Source organism: Seriola aureovittata, chromosome 1, assembly GCF_021018895.1.
Source record: "Seriola aureovittata isolate HTS-2021-v1 ecotype China chromosome 1, ASM2101889v1, whole genome shotgun sequence".
NCBI lineage: Eukaryota > Metazoa > Chordata > Actinopteri > Carangiformes > Carangidae > Seriola > Seriola aureovittata.
In genome coordinates, this window is record NC_079364.1 from 24,241,746 (window position 1) to 24,252,549 (window position 10,804).

At 40.8% G+C, this 10,804-nt stretch overlaps 1 long non-coding RNA gene across 1 annotated transcript; it reads right to left on the reverse strand.

Moving 5' to 3' along the window:
* Positions 1-3,941: 3,941 nt before the first annotated feature.
* Positions 3,942-7,255, reverse strand: LOC130167730 (uncharacterized). The gene is made up of 2 exons (XR_008827324.1): positions 6,990-7,255; positions 3,942-4,502 (listed from the first exon to the last, which is right to left on the reverse strand). It is a non-coding gene; the product is annotated as an uncharacterized LOC130167730 (long non-coding RNA).
* Positions 7,256-10,804: the final 3,549 nt, after the last annotated feature.

Genomic DNA, 10,804 nt, shown 5'->3' on the forward strand with positions numbered 1-10,804 from the left:
GTGGTTGCAGAGTGAATTTAACATCCATTTGCCAACAATATCCAGGACCTGTCACTTTGGAGCAGGAGCTTTATTTCATGCACTGATACATGCTGCCATCTCCTCTAACTGACACACTCGCAGTGATCCCTCGCAGAGCCGGGGAACAGAATGGCTACCTATTAAATGTACATGGGCCTGCCTCTCCAAATAGAAAATGCTGAGATGTGAAAAGTTGAGCCACAGCTACAGTAATTGAATGCCTTTGCGCATATGAATGCAATTTTGCAGTCAAAAGTGGCATAAAGAGATTGGGATGATAAGGTTTGATTTGCATGTAAATTGTTTTCTTTTTTTTGCCTTCTTTTGAATGCTTAAGCTTCGTCTAGATTGGAACACCTCACAATGAGCGTGTGTGTGTGTGTGTGTGTGTGTGTGTTTTGTGTGTGTGTGTGATTTGATGAAAAACTGTTGGCTTAAAAAAAGTGTCTTGTTGCTGTTGATTGCAAGTGCATCTCTACCATTTGTATTTATTTGTTGCTGAGATAGCTGGTTTAAACACAATCATGGTTTTATGGAATGCTTTACACCAGTGTAGCTGATTTGTACTTCAACATTTACACTGCAGCATAAAAGTCATACATGTTACCTTCATTATAAACAATTTCGTTTTTTAGTTTGAATGACAGAATGCTACAAATGCAACTTAATGCAAAGCTGCAATATGCTCGCTCTGCTTCTACACCATACAAACTCCTGTAATTAATTATGAGGACAAGTGGCTTCCTCCAGCATGCCAGCGTGGCCTCCTCTTGCGACTGGGAATGGGACATTCTGGACATAAGGGCCAGTCGTATCATGGCTCTCCAGCTGGCTGTGGATCTTCAGGCCCACTTGATTGACCCCGGTCCAGCTGAACAGACCGCGGCCCTGGATGTTACCCTCTTCCCTCACCCTGGTCCTCTGGCTCTTGCAAGGACCCAGACAGATTCTCTGATGGGTCATCAAACCAAACTGCCTGTATGGCTGGCTAGCACCAAGGTCATGAATGACAAATATCACAGTCCCACTGCTCTCTTCTCACTCCAACTCAGAGCTGCTCAGAGTGCTTGGGAGGATAAAGTGTGTAATGTTCAGTGCTGTTTGGTTCAGACATGAGTGCATAGTTAGCCTGGGTGTGTAGTTAATTCTGACACTGAGTGGTTTAGAATCAGTCTATTGGCATTGTTTGTTTTATGTGCTTTGCAGGAGTAATTAAGCAATGGTTGCTGAGTAAATGAATGCAGCAACAGCCCTGTCAATAAATCTGTTTCAAGATAACTTAATTTGGCTAAGCACTGTGTTACAGAATAGTGTGACACATATTATATCACTCGGTTTGAAACATTCTGATGATGAATTATTGAACATAAATCCATTATCTTGAACATATTTTATTTATGAATGCACCAAGACACTGGAGGACTTTAACACTGCAGTGTAATTATTGTTCCACATTGTGTCACCACTCTTCTCTCAGATGCAGCTGCCAGAGCAAACCGCAATGAATCAAAGATTTGCGACTTTTGATTGACATTTTGTGTGAGCACAAGGCCCAAAGCGACATTAGCCGAATTGCTTTATTTAATGCTTTTTCCCTCATTCTGTTTCTGTTTTAGCACGCCTTGTAAACACTGATGCAATAATGCATTCCATTATACAGAGGAGAGGAGATGAGTGTCTCTCGTGGCTCCTCTCCATCTCAATAATAGGTCAACAGCTGTATTTAAAAAATTAATCACATTCTTGGCAGTTGCAAAGGTTAGCCGCAACGCTCTGAGATGCAATATTGGAGGCTCAGATCAGCGGCAAATCTCGGCGGAGATGAGGAAGAGTTGCCTTTGATGAGTACAGCATGTAAATGATTTGTGTGTGTTTATAGGACACGGGGCTGGCCCTGCCTCACTCCAAGACAGCGGTGTCGGCACCACTCTGTGGCAGAGGCTGGCAACAGCAGATGGAAATAAGCAAGAGAGGGGAGGGCTGACCCCGCTACAGCACTTCACAGTTTGTACTCTCTTTGAGGAGAATGTTTGTCTTTTTCCTCTCACATCTCTGTCTCGCTGCTCAATTCTTTATTTCTTATAGTCTGGATCCCATGTTCTCATTTTTTTTGCTTTGTTTCTTGTATGTCGACTTATATAGAATCTGATTTAAGCGTCATAGAAACTCTCTGTGATGCAATATTATCAGAGATTGCTCCCTTTTTAAAACATTTTTTTACACCAAATCGCTAATCTTCCCCCACATATCCCAGGACTCTTACGTTTAATGTGAGTTACGAGTTGTAGTTATCACAACTCAGGACAACTAAACAGCTTGTTTGTTAATCCCGTGTTTCCTGGTGGAGACATTATCAGACTGTGCATGTGATCTTTTAAGAAATTCAAATATTGATGCCTTTCTCACATCAAAGACAAATTACTCTCAAAGATATCTTGAGGTATGAGGACACACAGATGAAATATGCATGTCTACCTTGGATTGCTTTTAGTAATTCTGAAATATTCAAAGTGGTATTTTTGGAGTGCCATGGCTCTTGCTTATTGTGCGCAGGCTGACACTTGGGGATGAATTTTTCAGCAGTGATCTGATTTGGCCGTCACAGTAAATGGATAGCCTTGATGAGTCAAAAACATCGCTACTTGGATTGTTGGATGAAAATGAAATACTGCATGATGAAAGTGAATGAAAGGAGTGTTGAAACGCTGTCGTCTGTCTGGTGCTCTTGACAGTTCTGAGACCTGTGCCGCAGATTAGCTATTATGTTGTTTGCACATGTCGGCTTCGGAAACTTCTGTACGTCTCCTAGTCGCTTTTAGCATATGAATGAGTAAACCCTGAGATAATTACTACTTTACACCACTGTTGATCCTTCACTGGGACAATTTATCTGAACATTTTGGCTCATAATCTTGGGGTCCCACCACAGCCATAGTTCATACATTAACACCAGTTTCGTATGCTAATGGTGGGTTTTTCCCCCTTGGAGTGTAATTAGGAATGAAAAAACAATCAGAAGATAAGTAATCGTCCATTAAAAGAGAATGAGAATAGTGTTTCCAAAACAACAGAGGCCCTTTGGGAAATCAGATTCACTATCATTTCCTTTCACTCATTAAAAGAAGAAGACGGCCAGGCCTGGCAACATCCTGCCTCCTTCAGCTTTAAAGCTGCCTCGCCTCCTTTTGACGTATTTCTTTGCCATGCAGTGTAAATTCAAAGTCTTTCACTGTCATAAATACCTCAGTTTTTGGAAGATGCTGCACAGTCAGCTGAGGCCTGGAGTGACTTGTCCCTCAGGGCTGTGCAAAACACCCAGGTAAAGCAGCTTTAATATGATTAGTGCACACAAACAGGCAAACAGACTGAATTTGATTTAATTTGATGTGTATCTTTATGCATGCCTACTTTACGTAAAAAAGCAAATTTCAACAGCTGGACTTCATCTTTTTTCCTTTTGCTTTTTTCCTCGAAATTCAAACATCAGTCACATTTGAAGTTCCTCAAACAAATCCCCACAGTTACCCTACCAAACCTTCCAGCTTCCTGGAAGATAACTGGAATGCCTTTAAAACTCAATAGGTCATTCATTATTATGGTTTGACCCACCGTCACAAATTCCAGACAAAAGTGAATTTCCTATTCCCTGTCAATAACAAGCTCAATGTCACCTCTGAGGGTGAGGGAGCATGATTCAATAAAGTTTTCTTGTCCTTTTTTTTTTTTTTTTTGACCCCGTGTTACTTTGTTAGTAAGAGAGAGTTGAATTACAAGGTTTCTTTTTCCTCTTGCAAGCACCCCACAGACTTCCCTGAAACCCACTAGACTGATTATCCTTTATAAACCTCTGATAACAAGGCTTCACCAGAGGAAATATATCAGTTTTACTGCCACATAAACAAATAAAAATACAAAAGACGATTGATTTAGGTTGTTTATAAAGACAGTGATGTGATTACTTTACCACACACTTAGATTTGTAGCCTTCAAAACTCAGGTTATGGCCTGTGCAACACATTAAGTGAATGTTTGTGACACCTTATGATGTTTTTGTTGGGAGTAGTTGATAAAAGTAATGGAATTCTTAATGCATCACCAAAAATACACCCCTTTTCTGTATTCACAAAAAAATTAAAAGCATTTTCTTGAACTAGTTTGTCCAGTGTATAGAGTATGTTGCATGAAAACAGCTTTGTTGTGTGATGTGGCAGTGGAGGTGTGTTGATGCATGAGCCAGTATTCTGCCTGCGGAAGCTGTGCCTCCTCCTATTGCTTCTACCTGTGATCTGAGTCCTGATGTAGGGCCATGTCCGCAGCCCATAGGCCCCCTGTGTTTTAAGTACCGGATAGCACGCACGCCTCCGCCGTCCATGTTTGCAGGATATTGAAAAAGACCTTTGTCAGGAAGCTGAGGCCCACTGGCCTTTGGGGAGCAGTGATCGTGCTGCTCCAGATCACCATATCACCTTTCCGTCTTCATCCTAATAAACAACAAAGTCAGAGGCCTGAATGGTCACACTCATGCAACAGGCACGTTTTCTTTAAAAAAAATTACACTTTAAAACAATTAGCAAAAGACGAGTAATCTCCTGGCCTCTCATTTTCCATCGGAGAGTATTTATTGCTGTATAAAATAAAATATAACACATGGCAGGTGGTAACTTATCTTCCTGAGTGCATTGTGTTTGCAGCATTGAAATGTGACTAGAAATGAATCAATGCACAAGGTAGCCCTGTTACCATTACTATGCAAACCAGATAGATGGCTTACATTTAATTTATATAATATTCCCCGAAGAATCATTTTTATTACTGGGGTTCTTGGTAAGAATATTTGGCCTATAAAGAAATTAACTTTGTCTCTTTGCTAAGTACACCAATGCATCAAGCCATTATCTCAGTGATAGATGAATCATATTCAATATTATGCAAGACAAATGTATTCATATTGCATATTTTTCTAATTTTTCCTGTCTGACCATCTGTGTGTGTTACGTCTTACCAAGATTAATCTGCTGATCCTATTGGGATAGAGGGCAGGTGTTTTTTTTCCCCCTAACACACAATAGTAAGTAGGAGCTGATATCAAAGCATAATCCACCACATTATATTTTAGATCTTTGTAATGTATCAGGGACAGTGATTTCCACAACTGGGCCATATTGAGACATGATTTATTCTGTTTTTTTATTTCATGTGTGTTTGTTAGGAATAAGCAAAAACCATGCTATATGTTGAGAATTGTGAATAATAGTGGCATATGAAATAGTTATTTTGTCCTAGGATCAGTGTGCTAAATCATTTAAGCAGAATGACCCTTGACTGGATTAGAGGGAAGAGGGTGAACCAGGAGGATATTGGGACCTGTTTGGCTGGAGAGGCAAAAGGCAAAGGTCACCCTCCAACAAGGTCACTGTTGACCCAAAGTCCATTTATCCACAGTTACAAAGATCCGATGATTATTTCCCCAGGAAATTGTAGCATTTGATCTCACCTACACCTCTTTCTTTACTGAAGTGGCTCTGGGTTTGGTGTGATTGAAGGCAGATGATGATTTACACAGACAACACTCACCTAGCACGTTGTTCGGCCTGTTATAGCCACTGTCTTACACGTGCCCTCCTAAATTCACTAACGTAGAACACTTGTCTTTCCCAAGGTGTTAGACAGGATGAGTGGATGCACAGACAGATTGCAAACTATTGTTAATGATCAGCCTGTCAGGCAGAATCTGTATTACTTAATCTCCTGGTCCTGCTGTACATGATCAAAGCAATGTAAATGCAATGGGGTATTGATTTCTACAGCATCTCTTGCACTTATATTACTCCTTTTACTGCTACTCACAGTTTCCATCCACATCTCTAATCCCAGAACTATTGTCATTAAAACAACCTGGAACAAGAAAGGATGGTCTTTTCTATGATTTAGTTAATGTTGAAAGCAGGTTTTTTTTTGCTTCATGTAACAAAATACAAGCAATGATAGCTCATTTGATGTGATTCTATAATCACTTTCTTTTTTTTTATTCTGTATGTCTCATTGTGGATATAAAACTTGTCAACTGAAGATCGGGGGATTAAAGAAGATACAGAGCTGTAACAGATGGTTTGCTCTGATGTGTCCTAAATGCTAATCCTGTCAACATTTCACATAGCCAGCTGTGACTGATACAGCATGACATATTGTACAAGTTATACTCTCTGTGATGTTGGTGCTTTTTAAAACCCTGTCTTCACAAACGATGGGCTGTCCCCAAAAAACAGGACAGGAGCGTGAACTGTAATTGAAGCTGTTTTGATCAAGAAGTCTGTCTGAATTCGGTTAAAATCCTTGTTACTGCTCATAAAGAATGTTACTGGACAGCAATGAAATTCATTCTTGATATGTGAGCAGTCACAGTGAACTCTCTGTCACAATGAGACATGGTGATTAAGACAGCCAGTGGGAGATGAAAATGAATTCCTCCAGCTCTGAAGAGGTGTTGTATGGAATTGTCACAGGTCACCTTCCAGGCGTCTGCCGTTTGCAAAGTAATTCATCCAACATATTATCCCAGTAATGATAAATTTCAAGCCTTATGAATTGGGATGTTTCCTCACACAAGACTTTAAATGATATTTAGGTAAAAGGTAAAAGTAAAAGTATCATTTGCACACTTCTGCTGCAGATTTGAGATTGTATTTAATCTCAATAAGCAATTTGTGACACACAGAGACACACAGTGAAGTCCTGGTAGGTCTTTGTCTTTTAAATAATACAATACTAAAACCGTTGTCTAATTCAGTTTCCTTCATAATTTTCTTTCTTTAAATTTAACCAGTTAAAATGTGACTAAGACCAGACCGTAAAACCTGCAATATTCGTTTTTTTTAATCTCTTGTGGGCAGCAGAAACAACACCACTGACATATTACGAGATTTTAAATTGATGTGGTACACTTGTCAGCAAACAATTTATTTACTCACCAAGCAGATATTGAGAAGTTATATGTTTCTAGCCACCTGGCTCTCCTTTTAGCTTTGGTTGGGTTTCCACTAACTCCTGAGGGAAATATCTAGCTAATTAGTTGCTAAACGGTCCACCATGTTCATGAGCTAGTAGCTAACTTGATCTGTCAACTTGTTTGGTGCTGGGCAGGTGCTGAGATGGAGCTCTTCCCCGGAAATGTCCCTGTCGAAAACATACCGGAGAGAAACACCGGCGGCACGGCAGACAGGCAGACGTCTAGCGCATGCACTTGTATTGTTGTTTTGGCCAACAGAGGGGGCTGCTGCTAGCTATAGCAACTTCAGAAATTAAGCTAAAACCATCAAAATAGAGTCATCCAATCAGATTTTCTCTTTCTCTTGTCTCTAGGCAGAGAAAAAGGTTAGCTGGGTCACTCATTGGTTAGGAGTTCATAACCTGGCAGTAAACTAACATAAACAAACATACCTAAAAATCCCCCAGCCGGAAATTGAAAAAAAAGAAATGTTTTCACGTCTGAGGAAGTCAAGAAGAAGAAGTTGCCTTGCTGTCTGCAATGGACTTCACAAGACAATATTCACAACATGGAATGTTTGGCTGATAAACCGTTTTGATTCTTCTAATTGGTGGAGCCTCAGGAATATAAAAAATGGAGGAACAGATGGACTGTTGGACTTAATAATCTTTTCTAAGGTAGGGATTCTCCATATTTCATCTTCTTGGTGGTTTGTGATGCTGTTAAATCTGAATGAATTATAGTTTGCACTCATGAATTTTGTAAAGTGAACTGAACGGTTGAATTGCGGAGAATCTATCCAAGCTAACGATGTTTAGCATGTTAAAGTTTAAAAGTTTAAAGTTTGAACTTTAAGCATGTTGCTAGGCTGTTTTGCACAAGCTTTACAGTAGTTGCCAGTGACTAGGTGGGTTTTAAGAGGGCTTAGTCGTTTTCACTTCAGAAATCCGGTTTTAGGTAGTGTACAGTAGAGTTTTAGGATTTTTTGTGCTAAAAAACACCCTCTTGCTGTGGCCAGAAATAATGAGCCTGAGAGTTGGGAGATAAAAGAGTTTGTCTCGATGAGACTCCTTCCAAAGTAATAATTATTGCCACTTAAACTTCCCATCCAGGGATTTAAAAACTAAAATGATATGCTATATGTAAATCCATGACAACCACTTTTAACATTTGTCAAGTTTTCACATGTGTAATCACTTTGAAGATATATTGCGTCTGAAGAACTGTAAATTTGTCAAATACAGTAGTGTGCTGTGTGTCCAGAATGAACACATTGGGGCGGGGCTGATTGTGCAAGTGTGAAATATTATTAATTTTCCATTTTTGTATGGATGCAAAATACTATGGGGCTGGTGTATTGTCTCATATTTGCAAGTATTAAGGTTCACATCAAAAGTAAGCTACTTTTTGTTTACCTTACAGTAGGCTGATCATGTTATTCATGAAAGTGTTTTGCTTTAGTAAGTTCAAACAAAACCAGCAAAGATTGTTGAAGACTAGTAAAAGCACCTACCATGTAACATTGCTGTTTATTGGTCCCATATGATTGTAGGCCTGAAATCTTTTTAGCGATGCTGTCTCCTTAACTTACAGCCAAATAGTGGCTGTGCTTGTGTGTGGATGGCACCCTTCAGTTTTCTAATTGATGACTACTGGGTGCAGTCCGACGGAAGCAGACTGCAGGCAAACACACGAGAGGAAACCACTGCCAAGACAGCTTTTCTATCAGATTGCTCTTTGAACTTCAGGCTTATGAGCTGCTGACAAACTCAGACTCTGCATGGTGGTGTACTGCAGAGCCCCTTGCCTTCCTTCCTCTGCTCAATCCCTGAGACCTTGTGGAATCTACAAAGTCAACATTAGAGTCTAAGGAAGGGAAATATCCTGCTGTTTTCCTCTCACAAATGTGTGCAATCTCTTGCGCTATGTGATTCCAACGTAACTCTAAATGGAAACAGTGTTGTTTCTTTTCTTTCACGCAACCACCTAGCAGCAGAACAGTGTGTCAGACCACTTTACCCTGGATAATTTCAGACATGAGAGGCCCGTTTCAGCCCTCCCTTTTGCCCCCCTTTGTCTGTGTGGCCTGGCCTTCATTAGGCTGACTTATTGGTTGCACATGGACTGTGTGTTATCCTCACGCAAAAGGTGCTGAGGAAATTGCTGAGTCTTCTGTCATAAGACAGGTCCTGAAGGCGATTTCCTTGGCTTGCTTTGCACGCGTGGCCTGGCGTCAGCCCGGTGGCAAGGGGAATAATGAGGCTTAGAGTGAGCAGGGCCTTAAGCCTGGCAGGTCCTCATGCCTCACTGAAAACTGATATCTACATTGGGCCGGACACAGAGCCCTGAGGGATCTCTGATGCAGTCCTAAGGGGGATTAGCTTTGCTACCCTTCACCTTGTATGCTTCCTTTCTTAATTCACTAAACTAATAGTGTGCTCACACATCAGAGAGGGAAAAAAATAAGATTAATAATCACAGAAAGTGGCTGCTGTAAAGATTAGATGTGTTGTGGCTACTTCATGTGATTAATAGGCCTGGTGATGGAATTCAGCATAGGCTTAATGGGCTCATGCAGCCCATCTGATATGCTATGTATGCACATGTAATCTATGTGTCTGCATGCAGGAATGCAGAATTTTGGTTTTCATCTTGAAATTATACATAAAAGAAGAAAAAGACGTAGGACAAAAGGTGAATACATACATATATATATATATTGGAAGAAAATGTGATTCATGCATCATGACACAGAACCGATCTGAAAAATATTGCTGTGATGAACATAACAAGGTACAGATTTAAACAGACATACACACACATACTATTATTATGTGTTTATATGTCTTGCTATGTGTGTGCTCTTGTGCCCTGGGTGAAGATGAAAAGTTTTTTGGACTTGTAACCCCTCTTCCCCTGCCGGTAATCACCCCAGAGCCCTGTAATCCCTGGCGCATGCAGATGCCGCCGGGGGAATATTACTGTTCATAATATTAATCTGCTCTCAAATTCCTTTCTGTTACCAAGATGAGGGACCTCGTGCACCATGTTCTTTTGGGTATTAAGTGTGCTACAAGAGATTCATCGAGAGGTAGATTCTGACTCGTCAGGGATCAAGCCCAGCCTGAGGTCGTATCGCTGCTTTAAGGAACACCCGCAAGCACGCAAAACCCATCTCCATATTCTCATAAACAGCCTGACATGAAAGACGCTGTGCCTCAGCAGGGACTCAAATCCTCACCCAGCCCACATGAATCATGTCAGCCTGATCCAGAGGAGGGTTAAAGCCTCTTTAAGGTGCTCGGTCCCTGGCTGTGATACCTGACTTAGCAGCAGGTAAAACCCCCGTGCCACAGGGCTGAGGAGGGCTGCATTGTCTCCATCAGCTGATCAAAGGCACGACAGCTCGCCACCACCGTGCACTCCTAAAACCACAGGAACAGAAATGAATAGGAACCTGCCAGATGGATTTGAACCCCTTTCCCATTCAGCTGCTGTTCATCATCCTGTACCTGGAATTTGGCATTGTAATATTTGTTGTACATAGCTTAGCGCCAGGGTGGATTTGTGGCTTTTCAAAGGGACTCAGCATAACAGTGTAATCATACTAAGCCTATGGGAATTTATTATTAAACAAATGCAAGGCTAATGACTACAATTATTTTAATCACAGAGTAACTGTCTTTGAGGTGTGGAGACTTAGTGCTTAGTTATTATGAGCTATTAGGCACTCTGATGACACTTTACCCAAATGACAATTTTCTCAGCTTCTCTCATTTTTATTCTGATGACGTACTG